This window comes from Delphinapterus leucas, chromosome 1 (assembly GCF_059928025.1).
Source record: "Delphinapterus leucas isolate spDelLeu-1000000601 "Yukka" chromosome 1, BTC_Dleu_Yukka2, whole genome shotgun sequence".
Taxonomy (NCBI): domain Eukaryota; kingdom Metazoa; phylum Chordata; class Mammalia; order Artiodactyla; family Monodontidae; genus Delphinapterus; species Delphinapterus leucas.
The window spans coordinates 37,657,390-37,672,276 of NC_143129.1; the positions used below are offsets into that span (position 1 = coordinate 37,657,390).

The 14,887-nt window shown below is 35.3% G+C and overlaps 1 pseudogene; it reads right to left on the minus strand.

The window, feature by feature from the left end:
• Window positions 1-12,775: 12,775 nt before the first annotated feature.
• LOC149750468 (casein kinase II subunit beta-like) lies at window positions 12,776-13,477 on the minus strand (annotated as a pseudogene).
• Between the last annotated feature and the right edge of the window lie 1,410 nt (window positions 13,478-14,887).

Sequence of the window (14,887 nt, forward strand, 5' to 3'; positions counted from 1 at the left end):
ATAGCTCATAGGCCATAAAAATAGGCAGCTGTCTGTATTTGGAATACAGGCCGCAGTTGAATGACACACCTGGTATAGAGACTTGTTTTTAAATGGCCATGACCACATGGGAGGCAGGAGGTAAGACTCCATCCCTACTAGATGGGCAGTTAGAACTAAACCTATCTGTCCCTAGCTTCACCTTTAATGAAAGGGTGTGCCAGAAGAAAAAATGTCTGCTGGCAAAGGGAGACTAAGACCAAATTCTCTTGGCCTCTGCTGTGGGTTGGAACCAGGTAGGAAATCTTGAGAATTCTGAACCGCCGATCTGTGTTCACAGTGTTTGGGTTGCAAATTTATTTGCGGTTTTGCAAACAGAAGCTAAGAAATGAACTTAAAATGCTCCCAAATCGGTGGTATTCCAAACACAAAACTAAACCCTTTCTGGAGAGGTAGAGCTTCAACACAGGCCTATAGCGTTCCCACAGATAAACTTTAGCTAAACGTGGGCTCATGATCTAAATTTACACAATAAGGAAGAAATCAGCTACAAGTGGAGAGAATCAGCAAAAACAATCAATACCAGACTTAAATTCCCAAGGCCATCCATCAGATGCTGGAATAATCAGGTGCCAGGCAGAAAATATACATAAAACTAGAACTGAAACAAGGAGCAAGGATGTTTTAAAAGACTGGGTAGGATCTTTCAAACATTTTTAAAGTACATGTCATTGATAAAGCTAAAAACTCGAAGGTCGTGCAATACAGCAGATTAATCGTGGAGAAGAGTGAAATTATGCTGTTTTTAAAAATATGGCAGATCAGATTTCCTGCCTAATTATATAAGTTGATTTATCTTTAAAAATACACAGTATTTTGAAGACTTATTGGCTGTAAAATAAATTAAGGATATTTCAAGGGGCTTCTCTGCAAAGAAAGGTGAGAAGTAGCAAAACACAGAAAGTCGAGGGGAAAAAAGGTCAATATATACATTGCTATAGGGTGAACTAAGCCTTAGGCCAGCAACTATGAGGAGGAGCTGACCCTTAGATACGTACAACTAAGCTGGAACCTTCAAAAAGTTCAACTATTTATAAGTAAAAAGATTTATTAAAATGAATAACCAAGTGTTTTAATTGCCATCAGAAGAGTAAAACAATAAACCCTGAGAACATAGAAAAAATAGACAATAAATATATGAGCAGAACTTAATAAAACAGAAAAAAGTATAAAATTGAGGTGATTTAGTAAGTCAAAAAATATTCTTTGATAAGATTTAAAAAAACACACTTTGATTAAGCAAAACAAAAAAGTAAGTAAATAATATACAGAAAGAATCAGGACAATGTTATAGCAGAGAGTACAGAGAATATATGAAATGCCAGTAAATTTGAACATTTCTGTAAAGTGGACAGTTTCCTAGCCCCTAACGTTTACCAAAACTGACACAAGAGGAAATTTGTAGCTGGAGTTCTTGCACCAGTAAAGGAATTAAGTCAATAGTTTACAATCTTTCACCAAGAAAATACCAGACCCGGCCAGATCATTTGGGAGGTGAATTCTATGAAAATTCTATTAAACAGATAACATCAATATTAACAAAGAAAAACTTCTAGAGAGTAGCAAAGGAAGAATGCTCCTTCATCTTATGAAGTCTATATAATCCAAATACTGAAAATAGATTAGGACTGTAAGGAAAAAGAAATTTACAGGTCAAATTTACTTGTAAATATAAAAGGAAAAATTTTAGACTATGCTATTAGCTACTCATGTTCACTGGAGTAAGAAAAAGCATGAGCAAGTTAAGTCATCCAATGAATGAAAAGGTAGTTTAATGTCAAGAATATATATCAATAGATTGAAATCACCACATTTTATTTCTTTCATCTGTCTCTTTAAAAAATTGGTACTTATATTGATCTCTCTTGTACAAGGCACTGTGCTAAGTCACTTACATATTTACTCCTTTAAACCTTCTATCATCCCTGGGGGAATATTCGTTCTTTGTTGCTTCCATTTCTTAGCTAAGACTCTAACCCCCAGGAAAGTAAAGCAACATTTGTAAGTTTTTGTGGATCGTCAGTGACGGGACCAGTACAGGAACATCCAAAGTCTGTGCTTGGAAACAGTGCCCCATGTTGACACTCACATTACAGATGAAAGGAAAAGAACCATGCCTTTACCATATAGATTAAATCTCACATTACAGGTTAAAGGAGAGGAACCATGCACTTACATTATAGATTAATACCCACATAACAGGTTAAAGGAAAAAGAAGAAACATGTGCTTCTCTCAAAAGTTGTAAAGAAGGCATATCCATTTCTAAATATATTTCCCAATTTCTTTTGCTTGTTTTCTGATCTTTGTAGTGCATTTTGCCATGAGGAAAATTTTAAATCTTATATAATTAAATGTATCCTTTTTTCTTTGTATCTTAGAAAGGTATTCCTCATGAATAATTTATTTCAAGTCTCCCAGGTTTCTGATACTTTTACACTTTCATTATTTTTTTAACTTTTAACTAGTTGCTGTATCTAGAATTTAGTAATTCTATGATAGCCGTATTTTCCCACTTTTGTTGAATAATTTTTGCTACTGAGCCAAAACGTGAATTTTATCTTAATTCCCTTATGCTCTTGCATCTAAGTTTAAGATGCTTCCTATTCCACTGGTTGTTTTGTCTAAAACAAAATGCTACCTTAAAAATAATGTAATTATAATATAATAAATATCATTAGTAAACATAATACAATATATAATAAATAGCATAATATAAAATAACAAAATATAATTTACCATATAACAAGGTCAAAGGAGAGCAAAAGTATACAATCATTTGAAATATCCCCCAAAAGATATTTCATAAAATTCAATATTCATTTGTAATTTAAAAGAAAGAGGAAAATAGGGATTGATGAATGCTTCCAAAATAAGAAGAAATTATGTCTAAAAGGGAAAGAGGTAAGTGATAGACTTTAGTAACACTGGCAATAAATGCAGGACAAGATGAGGATGCCTGATATAATGTTAAAGAAAAAGTATTATGTAACATTGTTTCTGCAGCACTGATGAGTTCAGTGGAAAGAGAATCTCATAGAAAAGAGCATCTCGTTCTTCTTAACGTATGTATACTCGTCCACTGCATGAACATAACAGCTTATTTAACCAATATGTTACTGATCTGCATCTGGATTTCTAGGTTTTCATGGAATTTTATTATGCACAGTTGTTTCAAACACTAGGACTTCCTCTTATGTTTATATCTTTGAAAGAAACAATATCTCCACCGATGATTTATCTGTGCTGGCTGCTAGCTGACTTTGGGTACTTCTCATTTCTTCCCTTTACCTTCCTAGTCAATATGAAAAGGGAAGGCAAGAAGGTCTCCTGTTTAGAGACTGTAAAGATAGGTCTTGGTGAAAAAGTCTTGGTGGTAAAGGCTAAAAGTATTAACCCAGAACAAATGTTTTTCCAGCTGTAACTGTGTGTCATTCCCTTGGCTTGATTCCGTAGAGGATGTAAGACAAGACTGTAGAATCTGCCCTCAAAGTGCTTCCAGTAGGATGAGCTAAGTATGGTGGCATATCTAATTCAAGGGAAAATATCACGTCTCCTTTTCTCTCCTGGCAAAACTTGGTGGAGTGAATGTAGAAGTCACTGTATGCTTTAAATTAAAGCAACACAATAAATCTTGTATTGGAAGGTGATTATTCTGGTCTCTTTGTGGAGACGAATTGGTAATTGTCTAGAAGAAGGAAAATTAGGTTAACCAAAGTTAAACTCATAAATAATTGAGCATTAATTAAATATCTGTGGTCTATGTTTCTCTTTGATCATAATTTCTCCCAATTTATAGACCTCTTTGATACCTGATTAATCCTTGTCAAAGATGCAGTTAACAATGATTATTAGGTTTTGTGTGTATTAGGTTTTGCCTGTGCCCTGAAGAAACTATCCTAAATCACCAGCTATGATTGTCACTTGATTTCCTCATAGAGAACAATCAGAACTCCTTGTCTTAAGTGGCTTGGGATGTGAAACTAGTTAGTCTCTTAGATACTGTTAGAGGACCCTACAGAGCACATTGGTGAAAGTTTGGAAAACACTGGGCTTCTTAAAATTGATTCTTGTAGTGCTTCAGGAAAGATCACTGAACCAAAAGGATAACGGTGTTTCTGGTTCTGTTGTTAGTGTTCTCCATGGAAACATTGCTGAAGCTTCTGGACTCAGTTTCCTTCCCCATGTGTGAATGTCACTGAAAATATCCAACTCCATTCTATCCCCATATAACTTCAGAAACTAAGCAAAATGAAGACTCAAAATTCATTTCAAATAATGAAATGAATACATAACGTAGAATGGAATGGGGAAAATACCTGGTTTAAATTCTGGAAAGTACCAACTACACAATTCTGGACAAGTTGCTTCATCTTGCTTAGTCTAATTTAATGCCCATCTCACAGGATGTTATGATGATTAATTTAATATCTTTGTATAACGTACAGTGTTATGTAATTTCTTCTTGTTTTTCTTGAGTAAATTCATATCCTTAAGCAACTCACTGTAAACAATAGTTACATGCTTAAATTACTCTTATCTTCTATTATCAGCTGAATTGTGTCCTGCTGAAGTTAATATGTGGAAGTCTTAACCCCCAATACCTCGTAATATGACTGTATTTGGAGATAAGGCCCTTACATAGGTAATTGAGGTCAAATGAGGTCAAATGGGTGGGCTCTAATCCAATATGACTGGTGTCCTTATAAAAAGAAAATATTAGGACACAGACATGCACAGAGAGAAGACCATGTGAAGACAAAAGGAAAACATGGCATCTACAAACCAAGAAGAGATACTTGAGAAGAAATCAATCCTGCTGACACCTTATCTCAGATTTCTAGCCTCTAGACCTGTGAGTGAGTAAATTTCTGTTGTTTAACCTCCTCAGTCCCTGGTACTTTGTCATGGCAGCTCTAGGAAACTAATACAACTTTTTATGGCCTCCTTGTCTCAAGTTGAAAGTTCAATATTTGGCATCATAGCTAGGAAACAAAAATATCTTCTACATTCCTTGTTTTAGTCTTTCTTCCCCATTCTCATTGCTGGTAATTTCCATATTTGGGTCTGTTTTCTGTGCCTTGTAAACAGAGCGTTACGCTCATTTCTGGTCTTACTGCTAATATACAGTAAATGTGGGGATACAGAATAGATTTTGGAGAAGTGCAACATATAGTTGGCACGTGTGTATGTGTGTGTATTCATATAATTTATACTTTTTCTCTATATTCTTCCTTTGGCGTGAGCTAAGATTCTCTGCTTTCGTGACGAGTACTCCTGAATACTAATCCCTGAATTTAATTCACCAAAAAAAATAATAATATGGGAAAAGAGAGAGTGATAGAGGGAGAAGAACAAACAATCAGGCAAGGGCAGTACTGTGATTTATTAGGGTCTTATTAATAAGATGATGTTAGTCTAGAGGAAATGACCGTAAATATCATCAGTGAGCCCAGTTGGTCTTTACTGACTGCTAGACACATCCCTGAGCTCTGTTCTTAGTCTCCAACTGTATGATTACTACTGTCTGGAAGTATTATTTGAACAACTAAAGTCACTTACTGGAAAAGGAATATGTCTTTAGAGAATCAACAGTAATTTTTCTATCTGATTAAAAAGGACTGTTGACTGTCTGGAAACATCAGTCATATTTGTAAGCAGAAAGCATTGGCTATTAAAAGTGGATGATGTAAAGAGATGAGCAGAAAATTTGGCGATAGGTATACCTGGATTTAATTCTCACTCCTACCGCTTGGTAGCTGGATAGCCTTAGGCAAGTTTCATACCTCCCTGAAATTCACTTAATTCAGTCTGTAAAATGGCATAATAACTTATTATAGCATCCTTTTAGGAATTTTAAATCAGTTATTGAAATAAAAGTACACAATATATAGACAAGTATGGATTCCTCAATAGGTGTTTGACCTTTCATTTCTCCAGTATCCCAGCCGCATCAAATAAAGAAAAACACTTTTTAAAATTTACGAATATTTCATTGTTCTAAAGTTAAAGCCATAAAAATAGAAATAATCAAATGGCCTACTATCATACCATTAGAAGAAAAAAAAATGTGTTCATGAGAGTTGCATATTATATTACAAGTTTTCCTTAGGCACCTGTTTATGTATGTTATTCTGCTCTTTACAATAAATAAATTTAAAAGACTTAATTCCTCGCTTTTAAGACCCTATTAGTTTACAAATTACATATTGACCTATGCTAAATTTTATACCGACCCATGCTAATGAATTCAGTACAGAAAACAAAAATCACTGCACTCAAGCAAACTACATATATATATATATATATATATATATATATATATATATATATATATTACTTAAATGCATTTATATCCTACCGTGTCTCATAAAGCATTGTGGTAAATCACCGGAATACAGACAATCAAATATAATGGCAAAAGCACTTAATATAAACAGGGCCAAGGAAACATAGACAGAAGATGAAGAAAAGATGAGGGAAATGTGAACAGGAGGACGTGTAGTTAATCGAGTTGTATGTTTTGACCTTAAGATTCTCTGTGTGGGGACTTCCTTGGTGGCACAGTGGTTGGGAATCCTCCTGCCAGTGCAGGGGACATGGGTTCGGGCCCTGGTCTGGGAAGATCCCACATGCCGCGGAGCAACTAAGCCCGTGCGCCACAACTACTGAGCCTGTGCTCTAGGGCTAATGAGCCACAACTACTGAAGCCCGTGTGCCACAGCTACTGAAACCCCAGCGCCTAGAGCCCGTGCTCTGCAACGAGAGAAGCCACGGCAATGAGAAGCCCGCACACCACAATGTGGAGTAGCGCCCACTCGTCCCAACTAGAGAAAGCCCATGTGCAGCAACAAAGACCCAACACAGCCAAAAATAAATAAATTTATTAAAAAAAAAATTCTCTGTGGATAAAACAACATGTAAATAATTGGTTACAAAGCCACATTATTTGAAGGTGCCAGGCTGCACATTAACAGTCTGACACAAATGGACAGCACAGGAAAACTATTCAAAGATAAAGATTTTTAAATCTTTGCAGTTTGAAACCTTTTAGAACAAGTATAATGAGCTCAACACACATTTCAACACTCAACATGTTAATCACATGTTCAAAGCATGTCTCAAAGTCATTGGAAATAGTTGCTGTCTCTGTCTCTGATATGTAAAACAGATCTGTGATGTGTAAAACTCAGGAGGTATTGATATCCACTTTTTGGCATCTGAACAGGAAACAAAGTTGTTTCGCAGTGATAATAAAGAATGAAGTAAATGCAACAGTCAAATAAAAGGCAAAGTACTGGGGGAATGTATTAACAAAACGAATCCAACTAAATTCTGGTGACCTGGGGCCTACGATTGTACACACTCCATGGAAATACCCTAGCCTAAATGCTGGCATACGAAGAAGGGTACTGCTAAGCCCATCACAGTATAATCCTTTTAAATGTCCCTTTCAAGGTTGTCTCCACTCAACACTGAGTACAGGAAATCTTCCCATCAGGCAGAAACACTGGCTGTGCAATGATTGACCAAGAAATTAACACACTAATGAATAAATGATGCTAATTTATTTCTATCCCTGACAACGAGAAACAGCATACACTCTGTGTCAATGGCATGTCCTCTTTCCCACTTTTCTAAATGGTCAATTATGTTTTTCCCTTCATTGCTTTATATCATGTGTGGCAGGCATAATGGGAAATGGCTACCAATGGTTCTGTTATTGAGTTCTACCTTCATTTCACTGTGGCTAAAGAAGATACTTTGTATGATTTCAGTTTCTTAAAAATGTATTGGTACTTGTATTGTGGCGTAACATATGGTCTTTCCTGGAGAATGTTCCATGTGTACTTGAGAAAAATGTGTATTCTGCTGTTGTTGAGTGGAGTGATCTATATATGGCTGTTAGGTTTAGCTGGTTAAATGTGTTATTCAGTCCCCCTACCTCTCTTCTGATCTTCTGTCTAGATGTGTTATCCATTATTGAAAGCAAGGTATTGATCTCCAACTATTATTTTAGAACTATCTATTTCTTCCTTCAATTCTGTCAATGTCTGCTTCACATATTTGGGGGTGGTTTGGTACATATATGTTTATAGTTGTTATATCTTCTTGATAGATTGAACTTGTTATCAACATAGAGTGGCCTCCTTTTCCTCTTGTGATAGTTTTTGATTTAAATTTTATTTTGTGTGATATTAACATAGCCATCCCAGGTCTATCTTCCTTCCTTCCTACCTTCCTTCCTTCCTTCCTTCCTTCCTTTCTTTTTCTCTCTCTTTCTTTTTGTTACAATTTGCATGGGATATTTTATTCTATGCTTTAACTTTCAACCAACTTGTGTCTCTTGAAATCAAGTGAGTTTTTTGTGGACAGCATATACTTGGATTATGGTTGTTTTTAAAGTCCATTCTGCCAATATTTATCTTTTTATTGGAGAGCTTAATCCACTTTTTCAAAAATTACTGATGAGGAAGAACTTAATTCTGTCTGTTTCCTGGTTGTTTTCTGTATGTCTTATGCATTTTTTGCCACTTATTTACTCCATTACTGACTTCTTCTGTGGTTCGCCGATTTTCTTGTAGTGAACTCTTGATCCCTTTTTCATTTCTTTTTGCATATAGTCTATTGATATTTTCTTTGTGGTTATCAAGAAGATTACATTTACCCTTCTAAAGTTCAAACAATATCAATTGAATTGAAACCAACTTCAAGAGCACACAGCAACTCTTTTCCTCTACAGTTCCATTCCTCCTCTTTACATTACTGTTGTCACAAATTACACCTTTATACTTTTTGAGCCTAGTAACATGGATTTATGATTATTTTATGCATTTGTTTTTTCAATCATGTAAGAAATAAAAAGTAGAGTTACAAGCCAGTAGCACAATACTGGCTTTAGTATCTGCCCATGTATTTATCTTTACTGGAGATTTCTATTTCTTTATACAGCTTCGAGTTGCTGTCTAGTGTCCTTTCATTTCAACCTGAAAGTTCAATTTAGCATTTGTCATAGGGCAGTGGTAGGAAGTTGTAAAACAAATGCCCTCAGCCTTTGTTCATCTGGGAATGTGTTAATTTCTCCCTAAGTTTTGAAACCGTTTTGGCCAAATATAGAATTCTTGGTGGACAATTTCTTTCTTTCAGCACTTTAAATATGTCTGGCCTCTTGCTTCCGTGGTTTCAGATAGGAAATTAGCTATGAATCTTTTTGAGGATCCCTGCTTTGTAACAAATTTGTTTTTTCTTTCTCCTTTGGGAGTAAAGAACAGAAAGATGATGATTTATTCCTGGATTCTTAATAGTTTTGGTTGCAATAAGTTAGTCATGATCACAATTGAATGTCAGGATTGTAAAATAATCAAAACAGCCTTTCCAAACTTAGTGTGGAGAAACTGAACAAATGCAAGCAGAAAGATTTGACTTCACCTCCTGACAAAGGAGGAGGAGATTCCTGCCCAGACCTATATCCCGAAGAGACAACCATGATTGTGAGGCATGGCATCCAGGGGGAGTTAAAGTCTTACTATTTTAGGTAATTTTTAAAATTGAAAATGTGTACAAGTTTCCTTCCATGAATGTAGTTAGAACATGTCAAAAAAGAACGGAATTCAACTCTCTGAATTCAGTCTCAGAGGTTTCAGAAAATAGTAGGGATAGTCACCTGAAGCAATTAGGCTTTTGAGAAGAATGGCATATGGGCCACTGGTCTAGCTGTCCCTGAATGGGGACTGGAGACAAGGGCACAAATCTAGGTTTCTGGAGCTGTCCAATCAATAACTAGTGCCTTTGAAACATAAAATTCAGGAAACAATCAATGCATACTTAGGATTATTTGGTGATACAAAAAGTGCAGAAGTAAATATGCCTGGAGATGGAGATACAGCTACTGATCTACAGTGCACAGAAAACTGGATACACTGAGTAGAGTGGCAAATACATGGTGTGCTGAAGAGAAGAGCTGTGTTGTCCTGTCAGGTACTGAGATTAAAATCTGTTTACAATAAATAAATATATCTGTTTACAACATTCAGCAAAAGAGGGTTGGCTCCCTTTGGAAATTGATTTGTACTTCAAAGGATGCTAAATAGGAACAGGATCGAAGATATGTTTGAAAGAAATATGCTGTATTTGAAGTGGAATCATCTCCCATCTTTAGTGAAAATAGCTCCATAATATCCCAGAAGCCAGGAGCACTATAGAGAGATTGTTTGGGTGGAATTACCAAATACACTTACTTACATTAAATTAATATCAATAGTAGTCAATACACTTTGATCATTTTCTATGTATAGTAGTATACTTTATGTGGCTTATGTTATTTAATCTCTTCAATTAATCTTTGAGGAGTCACTCAATGTTTGTCAACGTCACAGATTAATAAATTGAGTTTAATACAGATTAGGTATCTTTTCTCAAGATTATGAAACTAGAAAGCATCAGAATAAGAGTTTTCAAACCCTTATTTAGCAAGGCAGTATATACTTCCTAATGCATATGATTATGGAACAAGTTATCTCATACTTTATGTATATGTCAGACTCAGTCAATCCTTCTGAGGGTACAGGTAACAGTAAATGCTTTTTCTTTCCACCCAAAAGCTTCAGATAAAATGTTTTTAAGTGAATTGACTGTAAATAAAATTTTAATTTTATCTTAACAATATGCTAGAAAGATAGTTTAAAAAGTTTTTCATAATTCAAGATGACTTATATAATTTATGTAATGTTCACATTAATTAAAACATGGTAACTGGGGTATACGTATGGATAATTAGAGTAAGTTGGTAAGCTAAATATTCTGTCTAACATAGATTATAAATTTGAGTGGACAAGAAAAATATGTTGTAATATCCATTTGAGCAACAGCAGCTTCTTATTACAAACACCGTGCTTAATATAACTATCCCTAGATATAAGTGAAAAATATCGATTATCACAGTTTTGCTTTTTGCTTTTTTTAGTAAACAAAAGAGATATTAAGTTTCAGAATGATGAGCTCAACTTTCTTATTCCATGTGTCATTAGGATGTGGTATATAAATATTCTCCAACTTTGCTCTATATCTTCACAACAAAGTGCAATGATAAACTAATGCTTTGCAATCTGAAAATTACATTTGTCACTTTTTTCCTCTAAGGGTGTCAGATTGTAAAACCTTTCTGATTTATGATCTGTGCTTCAATTACAGTTGAATTCACGACTGCGTGAAAGAACTTGGTGCTGACAGTATTCAATTTTCACATGGATATGGTTTTCCAAGACGCCATAGTTTTCTGCTCCTTGTCCTTACTCATCTGTCTACTTGCCTCTTAGATTAAATATTTTCAACAAATATGCTTATTTGAAAGGTCCTTGTTTGAATTTTAGTGTTATTATTTTGCTGCCCCATTTATACCTTATACTTAATAAATTGTTACTCCCCACTGCTGTAGCTTGTTACAAAGTCTCCATTGTGGATTACAAAAATGTTTCATAATATCTGACTCTGAGGTGGCTAACATGATTCCAACACAGTATCTACAGGATAAATCCAAGCACCTCAAGGATAGATAGGTGTAGAAAGATCAAGTTAACAAAAACTAGCACTTATAATATGAAAAAAAAAACTAGAACATGTAGTGCTTAGCAAATAATATACTGAGAAGAAAATGAATATTACAATGTCTATATTTTTGTCACTCACATAGAAGTATGGTGTTATCATTAGTCATTGAATTAGCCTAGCTAGATTTTGATGGCTAAGAACACTCTCCAAATAGGCATCTTGATTTTTTCCACTGAGATGGGATTGGAATTTCAGTTCTCCAACTAAGAGATGTTTTATATCAACCCAACTTGACATAATTAGCCAATTCTCAATTTAATGTGTCATCCAATCTCTCCCCACTGATGTTCATAAATTTTGTATACACTCTGATTTCATTGGATTATTCATTATTTTTGACTTGACTCTCTATTCCAAGGGAAAAATAAAAGGTTTTATAGTACATTATAGTAGTTGCTAGATCAAATACCTAAATTTTAGCTTCTTTTCACCTTTATAATCATAAATCTATTAAATTAATTTCCAGAACATTTTGATATATAGGTGGATTGAGATACACATTCTTGTCATGTTTAGATATGTCTGTTGGTACTTATGCTTTCTTTGAATTTTATTAAACATTGAATTGATTTTATCAAGTATAAAATATATTCTCTCTTAAGATTTAATTGCTATTTACTAGTGATATTTGAGATTTGCTTTTTTAAAATAATGCGTCAGTCTGTGGTTTGACACAGCAAAGTCCATTTCAACTTATAGCCCAGAACTCTTTAAATAATATGAGAGTTGATTTTTAGGTACATGAAATTTTCCTTTCTAAAGACCTGTGATTCTTGTACCTTTCAACATGGTAGTTTTTGTAGATCTTTTAAAAAATTTCTTCATTATTATGGTACCATTCAGTATTCTTCTCATACATTAATCAATGATGCTAATGTATCTTAATATAAATAATCAATTTTATTTAGTAATTAAATAAATTACCATAGAATTATTTTAAAAATACCTTATGATTTTACAACATTTATATTAGGAGCCATCAAGCCCTAAAATATTTTTCCTGAAGAGATCTGGCAAGATTTTATATAAATTTTGAGTAAATTCTTATTTTTGTCTTTTTTCTACTTTATTTCATATTCACACCACAATAATGACTCTTCTAATTTAAAATATAAACCATAGAGGTTTCCTTAAAGGTGGCAGGAGAGGACTGGAACTGTCAGAGTGACAGGTGGGGTTGGGAATAAGTGAACGGTCTTGACAGACTCAAAGTTGCTGGTGGCTTGGAACTGCCCCTGGTAGGACAGTGGATGGATCTTGCAACTGTACACTTTGGACATAAACTAGTTAGTGGGCTGCTTGGGCCAGCATTCAGCGTGCACCATGAAGAGCAATGTGAGGGAAACTGGTACCCAAGTAGGGGCCTTCCGTGTGGTGCTGCCTCGATGGTGTCTTAGGTGTGGAATTGTCCATGCACGTGGGGCAGTAGCGCTTCACCAGGGCCTCACCTGGGGTGTCAGAAAGGCTATTGGAAAGCATTGGCTTGTTCTCACAGTGCACATGGGGCAGTAGCCGAACTCTCCCTGCTGGTACTTTTCCAACATCTGGGTGGTGCCATGGTTTGTGAGGATATAGGTGGTCTGGGTGAACCCATACAGCATCTTGGCTGACTACTTAATCAGGGTTCTCTGGTTGAGGTTGTCTTCCAGCTCTTCATCAGGCTCCAGGTCCAAGATCATGTCTAGAGCTTGTCTACAGTGAGGCACCTGCTCATTGAGTTGACTGAGATTAAATTTGTCCTGGATGGAGTCTTCATCCACTTCACGAAAGAATTCATAGTCATGGAGCCCACAGAACCAGTATAAATAACACTTCCCGATGTTTAAATCATTTTTTTAAATTTGTCATTTATTTTTCCTTACTGATTTCCTGATGCTTCTTTGTCTCTGTAATTTTGCTTTCTTGAGTGATCATAAAAGTCTTTGAAAGTTAGGGGTCTTTTTTTTCTTTTGTTTTGCAAAGCATGTCATGATTAAAGTGTGTTTCTACTTATTTTAATGAATTAATAAAAATATCATGGGAATGATATTTTTAATTTCTATGTACTTTTAAGTGTTTATTGAACATAGTATCAGTAAAGACTAGTAACCACATCAAAAGAGTTCAGCTCAATGGATTGATTTCACATGTCAGAAGACACCTGCTTAGTCAGACTCAGATCAAAAACAGAATACCAATAACCTAGCACATTCTCATCTCAGTAAAAACTGTTCCAGTTAACTGCTCTCATGACTTCTAAAACCAGAGATTCGTCCTTTTTTTTTGTACTTAGTATTGATAAATTATGCATTATGCACATTATAGACGATCAATTCCCATTATGTGAGTATTCCACAATTTTTATGGCTTCTCCTATGAGTGGATATTTATGTGGGTAGCATCCAGTTTGGGCTTACAAATAATGCTATAATGAATATTCTAGTGCATGCCTTTCAGTGAACTTATGAATGCACTCCTGTTGGGTTTAGGTATATATATAGGAGTGGAGCTGATTATCTTTGGAACTGTGTATCTTCAGCTTTTGTAAATACTGCAGTTTTTCGAACTGTACTTATGCTTGAGGTTTTTTTTTTTCTATTGATACCATTTTTTTTAGTACATCTTTATTGGGGTATAATTGCTTCACAATACCATGTTAGTTTCTGTTGCACAACAAAGCAAATCAGCCGTATGCATACACATGTCCCCATATCCCCTCCCTCTTAAGCCTCCCTCCCATCCTCCCTATCCCACCCCTCTAGGTCACCTCAAAGCACCGAGCTGATCTCCCTGTGCTATGCTGCTTCTTCCCTCCAGCCAACTATTTTATATTCGGGAGTGTATGTACATCAATGCTACTCTCACTTTGCCCCAGCTTCCCCCTCCCACCCCATGTCATCAAGTCCATTTTCTATGTCTACCTCTTTATTTCTGCCCTGCAACTAGGTTCATCATTACCATTTTCTCTTTTAGATTCCATATATATGCATTAACATATGGTGACATACTTCACTCTGTATGACAGACTCTAGGTCTACCCACCTCACTACAAATAACTCAATTTAGTTTCTTTTTATGGCTGAGTAATATTCCATTGTATATATGTGCCACATCTTCTTTATCCATTCCTCTGTCGATGGACACTTAGGTTGGTTCCGTGTCCTGGCTATTGTAAATAGTGCTGCAATGAACATTGGGGTGCATGTCTCTTTTTGAATTATGGTTCTCTCAGGGTATATGCCCAGTAGTGGGATTGCTAGGTC